This window comes from Amphiprion ocellaris, chromosome 20 (assembly GCF_022539595.1).
Source record: "Amphiprion ocellaris isolate individual 3 ecotype Okinawa chromosome 20, ASM2253959v1, whole genome shotgun sequence".
Lineage (NCBI taxonomy): Eukaryota > Metazoa > Chordata > Actinopteri > Pomacentridae > Amphiprion > Amphiprion ocellaris.
In genome coordinates this window covers 1931424-1951809 of record NC_072785.1, presented here as the reverse complement: position 1 = coordinate 1951809, position 20386 = coordinate 1931424, and the positions used below count along the sequence as shown (strand labels likewise).

Here is a 20386-nt window from a genome sequence, read left to right as displayed (position 1 = left end):
TATAGCCTGTACCATCACTGACTTATGACGCTACACACTCGAATTTCTTCACTGCAAACAGGTAATGACTTTACAAAACATCTCTTGAGCCACTTTCACGCTGGTATGTTGACTCTGAAAAATGTGAAACTAGTGGATATCACATATCTTACCTTTGATGCCATCACTCTCTTTTCACACATTTTTTTTTCTAATCAGTCAAGCTAAAATACCAAAACACCCCGACAAGTTATCTTGCATCAGCTACAGTGTCTCAGTGAGACTGATGCTAAAAACTAAAATGTAAACAATATTTTCTGTTCAAAAAGTCCTCACTACCTCGCCCCACCTATGTGCAATATGTGATGTATGTGCTGTATATCCTCCACATGTGCAGTACAACTAAAAGTACATTTCTTTGGACAAATATAATGATAACAACACAAATAGCTCATAAGAGTTTCACTTAAGAGCTGATATCTAGCCATTTTCCATGGTTTTCTTGATAATAACCAAAATCACTTAAGTTCTTACATCAATAGCTATGACATTGTACTACCAAAAACAGCTTTTAGGATTCCATGTTTTCTTTTCTGTTTGTTTTAGTCACTGATACACACAGGAGGTAGTACTTGATGTACTTCCATGACTATCTATCTATCTATCTATCTATCTATCTATCTATCTATCTATCTATCTATCTATCTATCTATCTATCTATCTATCTATCTATCTATCTATCTATCTATCTATCTATCTATCTATCTATCTATCTATCTATCTATCTATCTATCTATCTATCTATCTATCTATCTATCTATATGTGGACAACTGACAGTTGCAACAATTACGTTTCACAGCTGCAGCATCTGTTTTGTATTTATCCTTTATATCACGCTTATAGAGTGTCTTTTATTCTATTTTTGACAAATGTTTTTTCTGTTCTTTAACTTGACTTCCAAGAAAGCCTCGCACAGGGATTTCTCTGTGCTTAAACTGTCTGTTTATGTGTACAAATGGCAAATAAAAATCTTGAATCTTGAAATCACTAAATGCTTAACCCATCAGTAATGCAAAAACTTCTTAAAGTTCACTGGGTTTTTCTTGTCACTTGCTGACAAAGTCACTGTTGTTTCTGACGCTGAAGGCCACAGAATGTAGTGATGAAAAGGAAAGGCAAGTGTTAAACGCAGCCGCAGTTCTCACCAATTTAGTTTGCATTCATGTTCATATAGCAAAAGACAAGTGCTGCGTGGGTTTGCTGAGTGTCTTGACAATTTAATCTGCGATCATGTCGTGCATTGCAAAAAAAAAAAAATCCCACTTAGTCAGTTAAACTAGTACTGTCTATTAAGATCTAAAATGATATACTGTATCTGCCAGTGGGTAAAGGTTTTGATCAACCCCTCGTTTGAAGATAATAACACGCCCACTAGCCAATTATAGGAGGGTAAAAAAAACCCTGAAAAAATGTACTAAATATTAGAGAACAAATGAGCAGCTAAAAAGGACTTTTTGATTTTTTTGACGCGAATATTGGGTTCGCCTTGATATTTAGCTCGATATCTCCTTTGGAAATCATAAAGTGGAACATGCTACAGATCAGAACATTTTCCATGGCGCCAGTGATGTAGAAAGAGCTTCTAAGCCTGATATAGATACTGTAATTGGTTGATCTCTGGGGTGTAACAAGGCAGTGGAAATTCTCAAAGCAGAAAAAAGGAAAAGGTTGGAAAGGGGCCTGCTGCAGCCAATCGATGACAAGCTGAGTGAATGAAGAAATAAATCAAACAGCAATTGAAAGGGAAAGCTATGACTTACTGTGCGTATTAATATGTATGATGGATGCTTTGTCTTCTTAAGCAGAGGTCAGTATTGCATTTGAGCAAACAACACGCTGTTTGCTGTAGGAAGCTGTGCAGTCAAGAGGGGAGCATTGTAATGGATATGATGCTTTAGTGTTTTTCTATAGAAGCCAAAGGCAGGGAGGAAAAAAAGAGCAGGTTAGAAGAAGTCAAGCATTCCAAGGAGTCATAAAACTATGATGCCTGTCTATTAACATTTACAGTCAACTCCATAATATCTTTACAGCTCTCAAGGCTTCTGTCAGATTGCAGAAGCATCTGTGGTTTAATGGTTGATGTAAAAGCAGCAAGAGCTGGTAAAGATCAGCCTCACTACACTGTCTCAGCTTACAGGTAGAGACTTTAATTATGTTTATAAAATATTAGTGGATCTCCAGCATGGATTTCTTTGTTTGCATTGAAAGTATATGAACCAGATGTTTTTGCCTTTAAATTCAACACTTTGGAATTTAATACCTCATTTTTTTAGATCGATACTTTAATAAATGTAAATTCAGAGCAAAAATCCAAGTTTCAAAGATTTAGATCATGTATATTCAAATTCAGATCCCAACATTCAAGGTCACAAGCTTAACTATACATTCAGGCATACCAAGAATAAGCAACTGATTCTGTCTCATGTCTCATTCTAGTGTTTCAGTTTCATGTAAAGTTTCAGGTATTACGTATTACCTAATGTTACAAACAAAACCCTCATAATTTGCTGCCATTTAAATTATGTCACATGACCAGCTGACTGTCGTTTGACTTACTTAATCAAAGAAGTGATTGCTTATCCTTCGTATCCCACATACATCGTATCATGGATTTTGGAATCTAAATTTGATAGTGGCTTAAATCTCTAATGGCCTCCCAAATCTCAACAACACATCATGAAAATTATGGACAGAAAGTGGTTTCAAAGAGGAATGAAAATTGAGCAGTTAGAGGAGCAGCTAGCTCCTCCTAAAGAGTAACATCTCCATCGTCAGTTATTATTCTTGAAGTCAGGTTACGGCTTCAAATCCATATATGGCTACCTGTCATAGCGTTATCTACATGTAAATCAAGTGATAATAAATGAGCTGTGACAAACAAGCAAATTCACTGATGGATGACTGCAAGATGTGGAATAAAACTGTGAAGGTAAGAGCACATTGAGATTATTTTCATTCAAATTTAGTTTCAAAGGTCAAAAACAAACTGCTAATGGTCAGCTTCAGCCCTTTGCTGGGTTTGCTTTGGTTTTTCCAGCCACAGACTCCACAATACTCCTATTTACTGTAGCCTACTCCATCTCCATCACAGTGATTCCTCCTTTCTTCAGCTTTGGTAAACCAATTATTGCTGGTTAATGATAAACATATCCCTTTCGATGCACCAGCGCATGAATATTGTCACAGAAAACATTTAAAACTATAGCATACTGCAAAATACAGAGACACTAACTTGACTTTGATAGGCTTAATTAGCACTGCAGGAACTCATTTTGCTTGGATGAACATTTATTTACATGAAGAAGTTTTGTACTCTAGCTCAAAACAAATGGTAAATGCTGCAATGTTCTTGTGACATTTATATCCAGCTTTTCAGTTAATAAAAGCTGTCTGCTTTCAACTCGAATGACTGTAAATTGGATTGGATGTGTATAAAAACTGAATCAGAACTCCTGGACCAAGACCACATCTGACAAGCGCAGTACTCTGACGCTGTTCATTCCCCCATATGGCATTGTCAGAAATGCAGCATTATTTGTAGAAATGCAGCATTTGTTTATTAGTTATTGATGATCAGAAATCACAGCAGTATAGAATGTGGCGATTTAATATAGATGTACCCACAAACAAAATGACCTTGCACTGAGCGCTGATGTGTGTTATGTATGTGTACGTTACGTACAGATACTGAATCGCATGACCTAAATATGTATGGTACTTCGAAACACCCCCACAATTTAATCAACTATTCCTTGTATCATTTCTGATGAATAAGTCCTGATGAGTCCACAGCGGTCAATTTGTCGTAGGATCACAATCATGTGATGGTCAGCAGGCAGCTGATGTAGTGTTCACTTGTTGTCATGGTTACAGTGACACCATGCCTCTATCTCACAATGATACAGAAATCTTGAACAAATCCGTGGATCCAGACTATAAGCTGCATCACTGCCAAAATCTAATCACTTGGTCCTTGTGTCATTTCTGACCTTCCCTGAAAATTTCATCCAAATCTGTTCGTCCGTTTTTGAGTCATGTTGCTCAAACAGACAGACAAACCGATGCTGATTGTCACATAAGTCTGTCTTCCTTGGCAGAGTAATAATTGTGGTCCATGGTTGCTGACATATGGAGTCTGATGTTATGCAAGTATGTGTGTAACTTTTAAAATACAGATATATTTTTTACTTGCATTGCAAACACCACAAAGTCTTTTCACAGTTCTTAAAGTCTATTCGTGATTTATTAATTCATCCCACTCACTTTTCTCACCTTTTAAATCAGTAAAATACCTACTTTTCTGTTTTCCAGTGGCTGACTTCTAAATTAATGCAGCTCACAAAATTTCTGCATGTACCAACTCATGCTCATTTATTTTTGTAGATATACAGCCACTCCATTTGTTCACAGCTGTGTTCTGAGCTGTATTGTATTGCTCTTTGGATATTACAGCTAAAAACAACACAGGGGTAAGCAAAAATGACTTGCCAGCTGGGAATGAAAGCATGGACAGTGCAGTTAAGTTTAAGGCTCTACGCAGTCTGCTGCCAAGCACCGAGGACTTCATGTTTTAAAACAGGACTACAAAGAATGTTCCTCCAGTTTTTAAATTGGAAAGGAAATCTTAAATACTTGACAGTATGCGATGCTCAACCCTTGAACACTGCACAAATCAGAGATAACAGAGGCAAGACAAGGTAACTGTAGAAAGTAAGTTGGAAGTTAAGACTATGAAGTCCAGACAGGTTCCACATCATGACAAACATGTCTCAAGTTTATGATTTATGTCTCTGTGTTGGTATCTGTTATATGTACTGTGAAGGATTATGGGATGTGCGTGACTTTATTCCAACAAGCCAACAGTGCTTGGCCTCTTGGCAATAGATAGTGTTTGGTTGAAAGGCTGGCTTGAACCAGAAAGGGTAAAGGGTGCTTTTGGTGAGATGAGCACGGCATGCATTTATAGGCACCGCTCATGACTGGTGATTGTTGGTGCAACATTGTTTATTTTCATCAGCAGAATCCACTCCACTCTACTCCACTACCATTTGTGTATTGTATCAAGTATCTGCCGACAGCTACAACAGTAAGAAGTGTGTCCTTAAAGCAGCACCATCGCAGTGCCATCCTGGAGCCTTCAATTTAAATTCCTAAACACACGTTAGATTTCAAGTCGTAAACAATTCATTATTTCACTGCTTTACTTCCTGCACGGAACATGATTGGCTGCTGTCTGACTGATCCAAAGTATTTTTGCTGTCAGGAAAATAGAGTTCTTATCTGTTGGCCCACCACTTCTAAACTGAAATATCTCAACAATTAATGAGTAGATTGTTGTTGATTTGATGTTGTGTGTTGAGTTACATGACATTAGCATTTACTGCATGGACTGTATATAAAAGATAGACATAGACATAGTGACCACCTATTGGTTTGCGGACTACCATTTTTAAGGCTTGAGTTAAGCATTTAGCCACTCTCATCTTGTGCTTCTGAAATTAGACATAAGTGAGTGGAGAACCTGAGGACAATACACACAGTGTAACAGTTGCAACATGTAAATCACAAGATAGCCCCTGCCTAAAACATACCCTGCTTTATCGTCAATTCCACTCTAAATAGAACCATTTTTTAACTAAATGAATACGATGCTATATTTATAAATTCTTGAAATGAGTGATTGAGACCATAAACTCACTAGGAACATGTTTGTTGAAGTAACAGATGAATGGAGAAGTCAAGTTATTTTCTCATAGACTTCTATACAATCTGACTTTTATTTTGCAGCCAGAGGAGTCGCCTTCTGCTGGCGGTTAGAGAGAATGCAGGTTTTTTTTTTTTTTTAAATTACACTTCACTGCTTCAGAGACTAGAGTGGCTGTGGACTTTAAAAAACAAAACAAAAAACAAAAATTTGTCAAGTGGAAATCTTAATGAAAATGATTCTCTTCATTCTTTTATAACATGTAATTCATTAAAACTATACATGCTGATATTTTCTTGTTTATTGAAACACAAATGAAAAAGCTACACAATGTCCATAACTTCTTATACACTGAGAGACAATGTCTGCTTCTTTCAACCTAAAAAAAAGTCCTTGTTATATCAAAGTATAATTAAATACTAAATAATGTTCATTGTACTGCCTGGTCAGTATGTGGGTTTGACCTTTATATCTGTATTTGATAAAGATACTACTGTATATCCTTTTAGAAATCAGACATTCCATAAGCACTGTCTATTCATTCTCAAGCCTGGTGTCTATTTATGATTTTTTTAAAAAAGAAAAAAGAGGCTTACTTCACTCACTCAATGTCACTTCAAACATCTAACACTGTTAGATGTCTGAAGTGAGTTGTACCACATTGAAAACCAACAGTGACAGTATAGTGGATGACTAATTCAACACAGTTTATATTGTTCTCAGTGGAAGTGGATCCCATAGCAGCTCCAGCAGCTGACTTCCCTCTCTGTATCTTTGATCACTATTCTTTCATCTTTTGTGAGCCTGGGACTGGCACAAAATTGCTGCATAGCATGATATATGACATTCCATCTCAGCAGCGTATGAAAAATAAATTAGATTTCCCTACACTATTTCCTGATCGGTCCCCCCCCTTTGCTCACCATCCCCACCCTCCATCTCCACCACCAGCAGCCCTCCCTCCTGTCATCACACCTGCCTCTCGCTTCCTGCCCATGCATGTGGCTGCTCAGCTGAGAGACACCAACACTGAGGGTGTGTTCGCACCAAGGGTGCTATAGAAGCTCCGCTCAAGCTCCACATTTTCTCATCTCATGTTTGCTTTAAATGCTAAAAAAAAGAAAAGCAAACATGAGATGAGGCCACAAACAGAAAATGTACATTACCATTCAAGGTAATTACCAACGAAGGAATGAGCCAGATATTCAGGTCCAGCTATACACAGGAGTGATGGTTGCTGGAAATGTTCCTCTGTACTCCTATGTAGATATTCCATTAAAAATCAGCCATTTCCAGCTAAGTATACACACTTACCACATTAGCAGTGTCTACACTGTATTTCTGATTCATTTTATGTTATCTTCATTGGAAAACACAGCTTTTCTTTCAAAAATCAGGACATTTAAGTGACCCCAAACTTTTCAATGGTAGTGCATGTCAGGGCTATGTTGCAACAAACCTGGACACTATATTTCCTTTAATGCATCTCAGATATGTGTTTCCTTGGACCCTCCCTGTCTGGTAAAGACCCACATCTGAAAGCCCACTTTTCGGTAGAAATGTCTGTGAAGAATTTGAGTCTCTGAAACCCTGAAAGGAAGTCCCTGGAGGAAATGTTACTGTGTTCACAAGCTGAATATTACTACCTGTGATGTGTTTTACAGACAAATCCAACAAGCAACCAAAACATTTTAACACCAAAAACCAAAATAAGGTAACATCATCTTTTTCAAACCTGACAAGATACTGCATTTGTGGCTTTACTAGTCTTACTACCCCTATGTAGATATTCCATGAAAAATCAGCCGTGTCCAGCTAGAATAGTCATTTACCACATTAACAATGTCTACACTGTATTTCTGATCATTTTAATGTTATCTTCATTGAAAAAACTTGCTTTTCTTTTGAATGGTAGTGGAAGTTTCGTGTCATTTGTCAGAAGGAATAATACAACTGAACTGTAAAATCCTTCATTCTACAGAGCTAATTTGCTGCCATTCTGTCTGATTCTGATTGTATGTTTTACAAATGGTACATTTTTCTAGATGAAGATTTGTATTTGTTCACCTTGTAATTTAGTGCAGCACCTTTGACTAGTGACACAGAGAGCGCACACTAAGCACAGTCTATGGTTTTAAAAGTTCAGTCAGGTGGTCCCACAGAAGTTATGAAGGTGCAAAGCAGAACTTTTGATGGGGTATCAGATTTTGAATTTGCATTTAAAATGTTCCTTTGCATCGTACACCTCAGTGTCTCACACAGATTTCTTTGTCCTTTTTGCTGGTATGATGATCAAGCAGCTGAACATTGTTTTTTGTTGTTATTTATTTATATATTTATTTATTTATCTATTTTAAACCAGATGTTAGTATCTAATGTATTTTGCTTCCATTTATTGATCCCAAAGATTTTCTATGGATTTTATGTGTTTTTCCACTGGGTGATACAGGTGGGCATCAAAAGGAGTGTACATGTGTAAACAGAGACCTCTCCTGATATTCATTTAGAAGAGTCAAGAGGTTAAAAAGGACAACGGAACTAAGAGAAAATCTCTAAAATCCATCAACATTCCATAGGCTCTGTAAAGGCAATGGAATGTATTAGATGTTAAAGCTTTATTCAAAACTCAGTGCAAGTGTTCACCAGCATCAAAAAATAAAGAAGACAGACTGGTGTGTATAATGCTGAGGAATATTTTCAATGGAAACTGCACCAGAGGAATAAACATCAGAGGAAGAATCAGTCACAGATGTGAACGTTCTAAATCCATTTCCCCATAAATGTGGTCAGGATTTTACTGTTAATGGCTGTAGCAGACCCAGTGACTAAACTTCTACCACATATACACTACCACTAAAAAGTTTGGGGTCACTTAGAAATGTTCTTATTTTTGAAAAAAAGCATTTTTTTTCAATGAAGATAACATTAAATGAATCAGAAATACAGTCTAGACATTGTTAATGTGGTAAATGACTATTGTAGCTGGAAACAGCTGATGTTTAATGGAATATCTCCATAGAGGTACAGAGGAACATTTCCAGCAACCATCACTCCTGTGTTCTAATGCTACATTGTGTTAGCTAATGGTGTTGAAAGGCTCATTGATGATTAGAAAACCCTTGTGCAGTTATGTTAGCACATGGATGAAAGTGGGAGTTTTCATGGAAAGCATGAAATTTTCTGGGTGACCCCAAACTTTTGAATGACAGTGTATGTTAATCATATGTTAATACAGATTTTTTTTTTTATATAATACATATGATTTAATGCACACATCCATAATTAAGTTAAATGGGAGAAAATTCATTTTGCATAAGTTGACCTAGGGTTTTTCTCCTAAAGGGTTACACCTTTTACACAACCATTAGATTGAATGTGAACATAAAAAGATCGATTATAGCAGCTTGAATGATGCGATATATAGATATAGTACCGGCCTTGTTCCTGCCAGTTGTGCAGGGTGAATCTTAAGTACCTCCGACACAAAAATGCAACGAGGCAGAGCGAAATTGTAGATGTTATCTAACTATAACAGGTCTCCAGTAATTTGAAAGTTAACATCTACAGCATGCGTGCAAAATGCGCTTCCATTAACACATCAGACTGGTAGAATTATGGGACGAAGGGGGGAACTAATTGAAACACTGCATGATGGATTTCCTGAGAGACTCCAAAGAGAAAAAAGAAGCTTCCTGATTGAGTTGGAGTTTGTCGGATGTACTTACTAGCTGTCAGAAATCACTTGTGAAACTTTCACTCATTGTTGTCTTAGAATATATCTAACTCTGGTTTGCCATCTCAGCCTCAGGAACTTTAAACAAAGAACTAATGAAAATATGTGACGCATCCTTTCCATGTTACAAAAGATGCCTTTGTGAATCAGAAGCTACATCTTATTGAAAACAGCTGCACTTTATATCAATATGTCCATATAAAGTAATGACATAACATTGATGCGCTAAATTTATCCGATCCAAGACTTTTATATTTAAAAAGGGGGACATATCAGGGCCAAAGCAGCACTGTAAAATGATTGGTAACATTAGTCTGACTCTCCTCTCTCACACTCTTCATGTTTCTTTGAGTGCCAACAAAAGCCAGACACGACTCTGTTCCCTTCAAGTACTGCATGCTTTAAGCTAGACGTACTTTGGATCAAAATAAATCCCCCGCAGCCTGAGTTTAAGCATCGCTTTGTTTTGGTACAGGGTTTACAGAGTCTGAGGCCAAACTAGTCAAAGTAGCGAATGAAAGAAATCAAGTAGCACATTTATTCTGCACATATCAGTTTTTTTTATTTTTTCATGAGCTTCATTTTTCTGCCGTGTGAACAAGCTTTAAAAAGATGAGAGCAGCACTTTAAATCCATCATGATGCAGGAGATTCAAAGAGTTCATTAAGAAAGTAGGACACTTTTCACTGAGGCTCCAAACTGACACGATTTTACAACAGTGACATCATCATTAACAGCTGAGGTCTTATTTGAGGCCGCTATGATCACAGCATCAAATCTGTAATCATCGTCATGCTACTGCACAGCCATATTCACAGGGAGGTTAAATTGGTCCTTGCATTCACTAACAAGTAGTTCCCAGGATGTACATTGTCAGTTATTCTACCATGGTCACAGTCCTATCAGAATCCCAGTAATTGTCCAACGCATTTGCTCCAGAGGGTTTTACAATCTGGTCAGCATGAGATAGCCTCTATTATTCGGTTTCCGATAAGGAAAACTTCCGCCATAAAGCTCCTTTCTCTTCTCAGTCTGACAGTGTTACGTCATTTAAAATTGATCTTTTTGCCTTAACTTTGCCTCTCACAGCCCTAACAAACCACCTGTATTATCATTTTCCTCTCGGTTGGTTGGCCTCACTCTTATCCAACTTTTCAACGAGTTCACCCTTCTGGAAACTTTCTTGCAGAGTGTTATGTAATACCATACTTATATTTGTGCATGAAATGTCAAACTGAAGCCAGGAGATGATTAGCTAAGCTTTGCATAAAGACCTGCAATGGGGGGGGGGGGTAACTGAGCGGTAACTATCATAGCTTGAGGCTGAAGCCGATGCCAGTACTCATCAAAGAGATCCTTACACTGTATCTGGCAAACAGGTGTACCACAACTTTTACACAACAGCTCATAAATCTACTGAAGCTAACAATGTACACTATCCTTCAAAAGTTCGGGGTCACTTAGAAATGTCCTTATTTTGGAAAGAAAGGCAGTTTTTTTCAATGAAGATAACATTAAATGAATCAGAAGAGTCAATATATAATTGAGGGACTGTTGAAGTCCATGGGATATATCTTGCATCCATTTCTGTTAAAAGTAAAAAAAAAAAAAAAAAAAAAAAAAAAAACTCATGTTTTTTATGTTCTTTATGATCATGTCTTTGCATAATTATTCATTATGGAAACAATCACTTATTAATAAAAAAAATGACCACCTTCTTATTCACTAAACAATAACAAAATGAGCTTTTTCAAAAATCGTTTTGATTGTGTTCTTTTTGTTAAGTTGAGATAATCATGACAGATATTTCTTTTTTGGCAAAATATCAAATTTTATATGGAAAATAACTAATTATATCTGTGTCTGAGAAATCATTTTCCACTAAGTTTCCCATTCCAAAAACACCTCTCAAGGAAGTGTGTTAATTCCAGATCACATGACCTGCTCCACATGATGTCATTTCCTCCTGAAGAAAAGACTGGCCAGACTCCAAGGCTTTCTGACTTATTTAATATAAAGTAGTCAACAGGTTTACTACAATATCTTTATAAATAACTTTCAGTTTCAGTTTTACTCAATTATATGTATAATATTTAGAAGAATCTTTCTCTAAAATTGTCATGTGGTGTTTGGTTACAGGCGGCCATGTTGATTTATGCCTGAAAACAGCAAAAATGTCAACTATGTTACAAAAGTCTTGTAATTATATATTGACCCAGAAATACAATCTAGACATTGTTGGAAATGGCTGATTTTTAATGGAATATCTGACTTTGTAGTCTTGAACAAAAATAGATGAAACTCCAAATATCCATCTATTTTTTATAAATTTCGCCTATTTGGCCAAAGTTAAATTAACAGAACAGTTGAATTCTTTCTGAAAATCTATCTAATTGAATCTAACTGATATAAGGTATTGATAAAAGTTGGAACATCTACATTCATAATGCTTTGAACTACTCTGAAAGCCCTGCTGGTGACCTGGTGGCTGTAAGATGCTGACAGTATATTATTGTAGAATAGAATCAAATAGGCTACTGTAGTCTGACAATGGTCAAAGCCAACCGCTGACCATGTTGCTGGGAGACTTTGTGTCAGACCTGTTAAGAACTCTGGAGCATTCACTGCTCTCTTTGAAAATGCAGCAGTCACAGCAAGTCAGTGTTTTTTTTTTTTTTTTTTCTCACTACGTCATTATGATCTGAGTTGCTAAATTCAGGTCCCACCTGTGTTCTTAGTGGACATTTTTGCAATTACTGCTTCATTAATAGGATGTTAAGATTAAAATAAGGTTTGATGTCAGCTATGTGGCTGGTGATTGACAGCTGGCCTGCCTCTTGCTCTCTCTAGCTTCTAAAATCACTTTGTGACAATGTAGCTAAAATATGTAGCAGACAGGAAAAGGTTTGGAAGGTCCTGGCTGCAGATGGAAACATAGTACCAACCAAACATTGGAACTGTGGGCTTCAAAATGGCTCCACTGCATCTCACTCTGTCAATTACTATGTTTAGACCCAGAGGATGTGTCCATTTTTATGTACACCATACATTTGTGGAGAGAGTGACTTGTGAGACAGAATCTGTGAACTGGTGAGCTTTAAAGGTGGAACCTGGGTTTTGTTAGGCCTGCTGCTCCCTGCCTGTCCCAAGTCTTCGTACTAAGTACTAAATTATCTGGCTGCAGGCAGTGCCTTTACATTCAATGTACAGTGCATGACTGTGACATTATTGTTTTTATCTCAGGAAGAAAGTTAATTTCCAAAAATGTCCTAATCTTCTTTCAGCATTAACCCTTAATAAGTCCCCCAATGTCCTGCTGACAACAGTCTTGATAACTTTTTGAGCCTTTAAGCCACATGGACAAGAAGTCCTTACAGTGAAGTGGAATTTTGAACAAGTGGCCAACTATATCTGCAGAGAAAGATTATGTGATAAGATCAAAAGCTCCAGAACAGCTGTTGTCCCAGCATTGTTTTGTCATTGGCACAGTTTGGTTGGAGCACACAAACACTGTCCATGTCTATATTTACATTTGACAGAAAGAAGACAGATTGTCAAAAAGATTCAGACAATACAGATAAATTGACACAAATTTTGACAAATTGTATCAAAACTATAACATAACTTTGAGAATGTACCCAATATGAACACAGCACTCTGGAAAACCTCAGTTCCTCTACATGACTTTGTTTCCTCCTTGCATACATATCTACACATCTTTCAACACTTCAATACTTATTGCTACATTCCTCCAGATCCTCTATTCAATTGAAAAAATGAATTCCTTGGTAATGGACTCTGACATGCAAAATTGATGGAATACATTTCCCATAGTCCATTGAAATAACTGTACCAACCTGGTAAATACACATCTATTCAGTCTCCACACCTCCGGTTTGTATGCATTTTGATCTGAATTTGAAAAACAAAATTACATCATCAGGGTTTTTTCTTTCTTTTTCTTTTTCAATCTTTTACAACCTCTGTGCAGAGGTACAGAGTATATTATACAACTGTTGTGACCAACCAAGTAGTGCTAATTTTTAGTAAAATGGTCCTTAGGTGTGAAACTGGTGATGCGTCTTGCAGACCATAAGAAAAGTCCCCATATAAAAAGGGAGGCATAATGTTTGCATTCACTGTCATGTTATGGCAGCTGGTCAATTACATGAGAATACAGAGGATTTAATTCCATTTAGTTCACCTTGTCACCAGCTAACAGATAGACTATGTGCACACAGTGCAGGCAGCAGTGAAATGATTTGGGTTGGTGCTCTATTGTCTGACCCAGTCTACCCTAACCTCCACCACTAATTACAGTACAGCGTCTCTCTGTGCCCTCTGGTTGATACATTCTAGCATCCTCCAGTGCTTTGTGACTGCAATGATAAAATAAATATGTAAGGCTTAATATGCAAGCTGTTGTATGAGTAGCCTGCTTAAGCTGTTTGGGTAATTAACCATATGGTGTACATAAAAATCGGCATATCATCTGGGTCAAAAAAGTTAGCATAAAAGTGCGTTAAACCTGCATTGTTTCTAACAGCCAGCAGGGGGCAACTACTGTAGTTGTAAAAAAAACAGAAGTCTAAGAAAATGAGCCTACTTCTTATGAAATCTGTTACCTTAGTAAGCATTTTCCTTATTACTTTATGGTATCAGTCTTTAGTTTGAAGACTTTCTGAAAACATCATGATATTGATTTTGTAAATCATGGTCCCATTTAAAGTAAAATAGACGGTAAAGTAGAGTATGTTTCAGACGGGGCCCTGTGACTGTCAAATCCCAACTGTATGGGCACGCATAGTGTCTACAAGTTCTCAATCAGATCTATACCCCAATCAGTATGTCTGCCTTCAAAGGACCAAGATGTCCCAATTCCAAACTCAAGGTGTCAAAACTGCATTGCCATCTTTTATGTACAATCTATGTAGAAAACGCAAGATAATGTGAGAGAAAAGAAATGAAACAAATTGACTGCATCTTTGTGTGTCACTAATATCTTATTTTTCAGAGACAGCTGTATAGTTTTTCAGAACATGACAACATCACTTTGTTTAATCTCGTTCATTCTTAGGATTATTTCTTGACAGAACAATCAGTGTGTATGAAGAAAAAAAATATTGCTCAGCTCTTAAAGGCTCAACTTATTTCAGGTTTCTATCATAATTATCCCATTAAAAGTCCTCTGACCAGTGAATTTCCTGCCAAGGCCTGAGGCTGCTCTCACTGTGCTGAGATAAAAAAGGTCAAGGAATTCTTTTGGGGTAATCTCAGGCCTCACAGTATGTCTGTGTTAAACAGAAAAAAAAAGGAATGAAAGGAGGCAAATCTTACCTATATCATGTGGTACTGTGCCATATGGTCCCTCGGAAATGCCTTAAGGCCACACATTCACACCCAGATAGCAAGATGGACAATCAGGTTCTAGATAGAAAATTAAAAAAAAGAAACCTGTTAAAATCCATATTTTAAAAAAACAATGATTGGTCATATGCAACTGCTAGTGAATATTATACTAAATAAGACTTCATGTATAAAGGAATTACAAACACATTGTACAGATGTGACTCTGGGAATAACTGTTCTGTGACATGGACTGAAATAAGGCATAATACAGGTGTTATTACATACATTTACTGGGAGCCAATCATTCCCTAAGCTATGAAATCTTTTACAATTCAGGCAATGCTATTATGATTTATAAGGATTTATCTGCTTCTCAAACAAAAGCTTATAAAAATCTCCTTAAAGCACAGTGTAGGAGGAAGCTGATTAGATTGGTTTATGGAAAATTATTGAAATAGAGCACAACGGGGTGTTTGTGCAGGGCCATGGCTCCCGAGTGACATTATAATCTCGGCAATGACTTAACACACATTATTTGTCTCTTTCCCTTTATTTTTTTTTTGTGGCTTGTCATTCCTACACGCTGTTTTCCTCTCTAAACACACTGTCTGGGAGCTGTATTCTTTGTTTGCTTTGTAAATGTGTGTGGGAGGAAGGATGTGGGCGTGCATGCATACATGTCTGTTAATGTTTGAAAGAGGCTTCAAGTATGAGCAGCTGGACAGAGCCCATAATGTACAAGGTCATCCGTGTACAAATGATAGGTCTAGTATTTACATGTATCATGTGTTTTGACAAGAAAAGGAACATATGTTTTCTGTGAGTGATCAACGAAGATGAAAGTAGTCTGAAAATGTGGTCTGACATGGCTGTATTTCATGTGAAGGAAATTAACAAATAGGGCCCGACTGATTCATGGGAGCCCTGCCGAATAAACGCCGATATATTCTTAATTTCTCATAAAACAGTAAATGCTGTTAAGTGTCAGAGTCACGCAGAATAATGTCCTTGCACCATTTGTCCAATACATGGAGCTCTGACTCCATTCAATCCTCAGCTATGTACAGGAGTCAGCTACAGCCAGGCAACATTACAGGAGTGGGCTGAGCTGACAGGTAAATTTATAACATCGTTGTGAAATTAGCAATGACTCAAACTCTCTCCTGTTTCAGTTTAACTTTCTTTGCCACGTGTCACGATCAGTGACGTGTGCTTTGTTGCGTCGCCATGCTTTTCATTTACGTCGCATTGCTAAAATTGTGCTAACCTAGCTTAAGTTCCTCCCTGTCTGTTTATGATAGCAATAACACCGCTGTAGTTATGCCAACCTAGCATAGCATTAGCTAACAGCTTAAAAGCAAGTAACTGCAGAAATAACATAAGTGTATAAAATGTTTGGAGTACAGAGCGACCATTCATCACTCTGTCAGCTGGGTGTTGAGATGTGAACGCAGATGAGAGGCGGATTATTCACTTAAAATCATGAACATTACTGCCTGTCTTCAGCTGATGATGTGTTGTCACTCTTAGTTTAACTTTGTCAGAAAACACTAGAACGTGACCCAGGCTGTAACAGCAATTCATTGTGTGTGTTGTTATGGAGTAACATTAGTGTCGGAGTATTTTTGACCATTATACATTTAAAATGCAACTCTGACAAAGACGACATGTTTTGACTTTAAAATAAGTTTGTTCTACCTGTACTATAACCTACCTCTAATATGCAGCAACAACAAGTACAAGACAAGATGTATTTCATAACTCATGTATAGACTGACTCTATTTTAAGGTTATATAATTTCCCAGGATCAATGCTTTGTTGCATGTTTTTGTACTTGAAAATTCCTCTATGTAAAGTTAAACAAAGACTAAAGGACAAAGTATTGCAAAACAGTAAAATATTCTACCTGTAATTCATATCTTTGTTGTTGTAAGGGTTAAGTGTCACAGTCTCCTGATGAGAGAATGAAGAGCAGCTGCCAGACGTACTCAGCTGCTTCTCATTCTCATCAGTGCACTAAATAGGCCGGCCCCACATGGCATGTGGTGTCGGCTCATTGTTGTTTGGCTCCATACAGAGACACAGTGGCTACTTCAGACAGCGGAGCAACCTGCCCTTCCTGCCAAAGGTCCTGGACCTGGACCCCCCAGCAAACCTCCAGTTGAGGTTTTGGCACGTGCCCTCCGGACCGCCAGATTTCTAGGAGCCGACTGCCCCCCTGCTCTGGTCTAAGTGCTCCCTGAAGAGGACGCAGCGTCGTCCCTGGCTGCAGCTGCTGCGCTCCCCCAGGTGCCGAGCACCGGCCTCCCCCTCGACCGCCGCCCCCCGGGAACCTGCCTCTCCCCCCTCCCGCTCCGTTAGTGAGTTCTGGCCAAAGTGTCATATTTGTTTGTAGATTTGTGAATAAAGCCTTGTTTGGTTTGAATCTGTCTGCCGTCTGCTCTGTCGCTCTCACTTTGGGGTCAGTTTTTTCCTACCACGTAGCATTAAGGGACCAAAAAAGAAGTTATTTAATTTAATCGGCCGATTAATCGGTTAGCAGAACTTTTTTTCTGCCAAATATTGGAATCGGTCTCATTAGCAGCAGGCCACTCCTTTTTTCTTCCTTTATTAATAGTAAACATCTTTACTTTCTCTTCAGTGCTCATCTCTTTAATGGCTTTTGTGCCCCTTCTCTCATCTGCTTGCCCTCCCACGCAAGAGCCACGCGATCCAGCCTTTCTATTCGATTCTGCTGTCAACTGACTCCATTTTATACACATTCACAAACTTGCAGTCCTGTTTCCCTCAGTTCAGATTCATTGCAGTGGTTTCCTGCCCACCCTTCCCTTCTGATCTTGCAGAGGACGTCAACCTGATGAGTGGAAGACTCACAAGCGCACCCCTAGTGATGCTTTGATTTGTGGGGCAGGTCTCGCTCATGAACAGTTTTCAGAAGACCAAGGGGACTGGACAAAATGAACAACCTAAGCCTCCATTTTTAGCAGATCCCAGGCAGGGCTTTGCCTGTCAATCGCAGTGTTATCAGCGCCAATGCAGGAAGCACCGAATGCTCACCTAAGAGAATTTAACTCTGTTCAAACCTTCTCTGATTGAAATATTTGAGGTAAAAGGAGCTGAGAAGGTGGAGGGTAGGTTGATGCAAATCATTGGATATTTCCCCATTCATGGAATCATTATGAGCTTTTAAAGCATAGCTGCCAGAGAATGCAAATAGCACATTATTGACCCACTGTCATTAGCTTTCTTCCTCCAAATCCCATTTAAAGACAGTGCTTAGAGCAATAGCCTGCTGTGATGCACATCCAAGCTCACAAAATGACTGAGGGAATTGAGACTTTAAAAGATGCCAAGAGAGAGCAGTTTCATTATAACACAACAAGCCTATTAATAATATTCATAATGCATTTGGAATCTGTTGGCTCCTGTTTCTTTGTGTCAGACATCATCAATTTGATCTTTAAGTGGTTCATTTACAAATATGAACTTAATTTGAATGTCAAATCAGCAGCTTAATGAAGTGGTGGTGAGGTAAAACACTGAGGGGACATCTTATCTTAGCAGATGAAATCAAATCCAGAAAGCCTCTAGGCTTACAGGCAATAAGAGTCATAAGTTATTTAATAGAAAGTAAACAGGGTTACTACAATATCTTTATAAATAACTTTCAATTTAAATTTTACTCAGTTGTATATATAACATTTAGAAGAATCTTTCTGTAAAAATGTCATGTTGTGTTTGGTTATAGGCGGCCATGTTGATTTTAGACCTGAAAACAGCAAAAATGTCAACTATGTTACAAAAAGAGCAACTTTAACTAATTTTACAGCAATTTCAACTAATACAGAGCAACTTTAACTGATATAGAGTAACTTTACCTAATATAGAGCAACTTTAATATAGAGCAACTACAACCAATGATATCAACATTAACTATTATAGAGCAACTTTAGCTCATGTAGAGCAACATTAATTCATGTGGACTACCACTAAAAAGTTTGGAATCACTTAGAAATGTCCCCCCTTTTTTTTAAAGAAAAGCATTTTTTTCAATGAAAATAAGATTAAATTAATCATAAATCCAGTGTAGACATTGTTATTGTGGTAAATGACTATTGTAGCTGGAAACAGCTGATTTTTAATGGAATATCTCCATAGGGGTACAGAGGAACATTTCCAGCAACCATCACTCCTGTGTTCTAATGCTACATTGTGTTAGCTAATGGTGTTGAAAGGCTCATTGATGATTAGAAAACCCTTGTGTAGTTATGCTAGCACATGGATGAAAGTGTGAGTTTTCATGAAAAACATGAAATTGTCTGAGAGACCCCAAACTTTTGAACGGTTAAAGCATGAAATTGGGAATATAATATTTCTAAAATTAACACTGTAATGAATATGTTCACTTTATTTTGAGTCATCCCACAGACCTCGTGGAGGCATAATTATTCACAAGACCACCAACTGTGTGTTAATCCATGGCTGAAAATAGTTTCCAACAAATGCACTATTTCTTCCTGTTTGAGTCATATTGGTTAAAATCTGCACTGCCGGGATTTATTTTCATTCTGATTTGATTTGTTAACAACAATTCACCAAAATTGTCTTTCAGATATATCTGCACAAGTAAGAAAAAACAACCAAAGGGACAGATGGGGCAGAAAAAGGGTCAAATGAAAAATATAACAGAAGAACACAAAATGTAATACGATTGAGAATGGCAGAGTTGCACAACCCTGACATTCACCTCTGTTTCATTGCATTACTTTCCAGTTTATACACTCCCTTCACTCTGCTAGTCCACTCACTTATGAAAGTCCTGTCCTCATTAAAACAGTGCCCACTTAGACAATTCTTTGCCATAAGCAAAATAATATTTAATCGACGTGAATGCCTACAGCCTTCAGGGATTACTGCCAGTGCAGCAGTCTCAGGATTCTTTTTCAGCAATATTTCCAAAACATTATTTCTAAAAAGAACAACCGCAGTTCACAACATCCTCACCCTGGGACACGACCAAAATACATGCAAGTAGTTTGCAGATTTGTTCCTCCAGCAGGCTTCTGTTAGGTCTGGGTTTATTTTTATCGTCCAGCTTCCCACTGGGATGCTTTCCAAACAATTGCACTAGTAGTTAAATTGGTATTCATACATTTTCTTGTATTTTTTCAATATGCTCTGCAAGCTAAGTCTCCCATTTATTTTTAATTTGCATAGTGGTGTCTTGAGCCATATACAGGGACATTTTTTTTTTAAAAATAGGAAAAACTGTGAATTTGTGGTCCTTTTTTAGAGCTTTGTTTCCAGTAGAAACCAAAAAACATGGGTGAAAACAAATAGATTCTTGGTTTTAGTATTTTCAGATAATTTATTGATATTTATCTATTGGCTGATGAGAACTATAGTGCTGTGGCAGCCTTCACTGTTAAACATAGTTCAAAATGAGTTTTATAGTAGAAATAAACTTGTGATTTTAGGCTATAATAGCAAGTATCAAACCAATATAATTGTTGCATTACTGCGCCAATCTTGCAGACAACTAGGAAACTTTTAAATTGA

At 37.5% G+C, this 20386-nt stretch overlaps 1 protein-coding gene across 2 annotated transcripts in view; it reads right to left on the bottom strand.

Annotated features, from left to right (window-relative positions):
• Positions 1–20386, bottom strand: part of LOC111574422 (leucine-rich repeat and fibronectin type-III domain-containing protein 2) — a 216486-nt gene that overhangs the window by 41027 nt on the left and 155073 nt on the right. For both annotated transcript variants that reach the window (XM_023278996.3, XM_035952246.2), the window contains one exon: positions 14815–14904. The gene's annotated coding sequence lies outside the window, so the exon portion shown is untranslated. The remainder of the gene's footprint in view (positions 1–14814; positions 14905–20386) is intronic.